The sequence below is a fragment of the Montipora foliosa genome, chromosome 1 (genome assembly GCF_036669935.1).
Source record: "Montipora foliosa isolate CH-2021 chromosome 1, ASM3666993v2, whole genome shotgun sequence".
Taxonomy (NCBI): domain Eukaryota; kingdom Metazoa; phylum Cnidaria; class Anthozoa; order Scleractinia; family Acroporidae; genus Montipora; species Montipora foliosa.
The window spans coordinates 49880038-49882537 of record NC_090869.1 but is presented as its reverse complement, the minus strand read 5'-3'; positions in this window follow the sequence as shown (position 1 = coordinate 49882537).

Here is a 2500-nt window from a genome sequence, read left to right as displayed (position 1 = left end):
AAAAAAAAAATAGAAAATGGCAAATTATTAGAAGACTTGTAAGGATTATAGTGGCTGAGCACAAATACAATGTACTGTCATTTTGACGTCTAATGTACTGAATGGACCATTAAAAATGCAAATGTAGACTGAGAAACCATATGAATATAATACTGTATTTTAGTATTCAAAACAGATACCGTACCTTTGCTTATTATGAACAATTTATTCAAACATATACATATACATATACATATACATATATATATATATATAATTAATTTTAATATATATAATTAATTTGAGTCTAACCCTAACCCTAACCCTATATATATATATATATATATATATATATATATATATATGTAACTTCAGGTGAGTTCCACACTGATAAATCCAGAATAGTGCTCAACAATAATGGAGCATTTGTATTAAAGTCCATATGAAACTATATTGAGTAGAAAAACATTGTTATATATATATATATATATATATATATATATATATATATGATATAAAAAAACGGTATATATATTGAAGTGAATTGTAATATTGAAATACATTATAGCTTTAAAGAAACTGTAGAGAGCTGTTGCCCATTTTGTGGCCTGAAATTAAACCAGTCTGATTTAGCTGCTCCTGAAGCTTGTTGTGGTAATCAAGATTTAATTGAAGTTAATTATAGGATCTTATGCAGATCATGTGGTCAAGCTCATAAATGAGACATTTGCTCAAGAATGGGTTGATTTTCATGAAAACAGATATAGAATTTACAAAAGATCAATCTACATACGGAAATATCATGTTCAAAATGTATTATCAGATATAGCACTCAAAAACAAGTTACAAATATCAATATAATATAATAAACCGTGTTTGCCAGATATTTGATCTAATAAACATAGTTTTATCTCAAGTTAACCAAGATAGAAGAAGGATAATATCAATCAAATTTATAGTACATAAACTTTTTGAGATGTGGATTTACCTCATGTGATAACGATTAGTAATCTAATAAGACTCTAAAATGTTATGAGGTATATTGGAACAAAATCCAAGTATTATTGGGTGACAAACTTAATTAAATGTCTTGTTATATTTCACAACAAATCTTGTGAAAAGTGATGGACACATATCAGTAATAATTTGATCGATAAGTCGAATTTTATTGAAAAAAGATCCTCTATCGAATTCTAACCCTCTTAGGTACGACCGTAAATTGATAAGTATTTTTTCGTATGTGCGTAAGCGAATTTACACATGTCTATTTTTGTTTTGTAATTTTTGGCTTCTGCGAATGTACTCAAAATAAGGCCTGGAATTAGCCCCAAAACAATAGGATTGAGGGTAATAGCCCCAGCTATTGTACCTATGACTACCAATCCGTTAGACCCAATTTTACATGACAAAGCCATTGTTTTGTGAAACTTATGACTTTCTTTGAACAGCCAGTGCTTTTCGTGATATTATTTATAGATATCTTTTATTTCTACAATTTGCTCCTGTGATAAGTCCGTCATTATAATCTTGTATATATTATTTTAATGGATATATTTGATCAATATATTAAGCTCTTCGTTTGATACATCGTTGTTTAATAGTTTAATTCTAAAATGGCCGTTTTGTAACGTCATATACATGTTCAACGTCTGTTTTTGTGTATTTTGACTTGATACGAAAAAATCGTGTAATGACAGTCAAAACCCATAATTAATTTGAATGTTTAGTTTTTTATAATTAAATTTGAAAGAATTATATATAATTTGAATTTGCTTGATTATGGACCCATCGGGAAGTAAGACTTTTTGATTTCCATTTATAGTAAACGTTTTGTTTTGTGTATTAGTGTTTAAATAACCGTATAAATAATGTGATGTTTTTAAAATGTCATTTCCATTCATATCAATACGCATATGCATAATAAATCGTTCACTGCTGGTTATTTCAAAAGGTTGATCATAATCGTAAATTGTACTATCAATATTGTTGTCTTTATGCTTTAGTCAATAAATTAAAAAAATGAATTTGAAGATTTGCAGGAGATGAATTGATACCGTAACTTTTGTAATTAATGATTAATCTTCTTTGAATGGAGGAAACACTTGTTTCTGATTTTAAATGCATAATTGATCGTATATACCTGAAAGGAGTGTTTGTTTTTACTGTTGATTATTTTTGCAATAAAAAAATTTACGGCAGTAAAAGATACTAGCGTAGAATTAAACAAACCAAGATTATCTTCTTTGGAATACATTTCTAAACAAACAGTATATTCATTACTATAATTCTCACTAATCAGTTTAGACAAGTTTATGTCAAATTGTGAATTATAATCTCTGCCGTGTATTTTTTGAAATGTCCTTCTGTATGCTTTTTTATTTATAAGATAACTGGTATCTGAATAATTGATTATGCCGTCAATTATGGCGTTGTTATCAGTTGTTATTTCAGATGCTGATATCATTACATATTTTAAAACATTGTTTCTATCAACTTCAGTTGGTTGAATATGACTGGATTG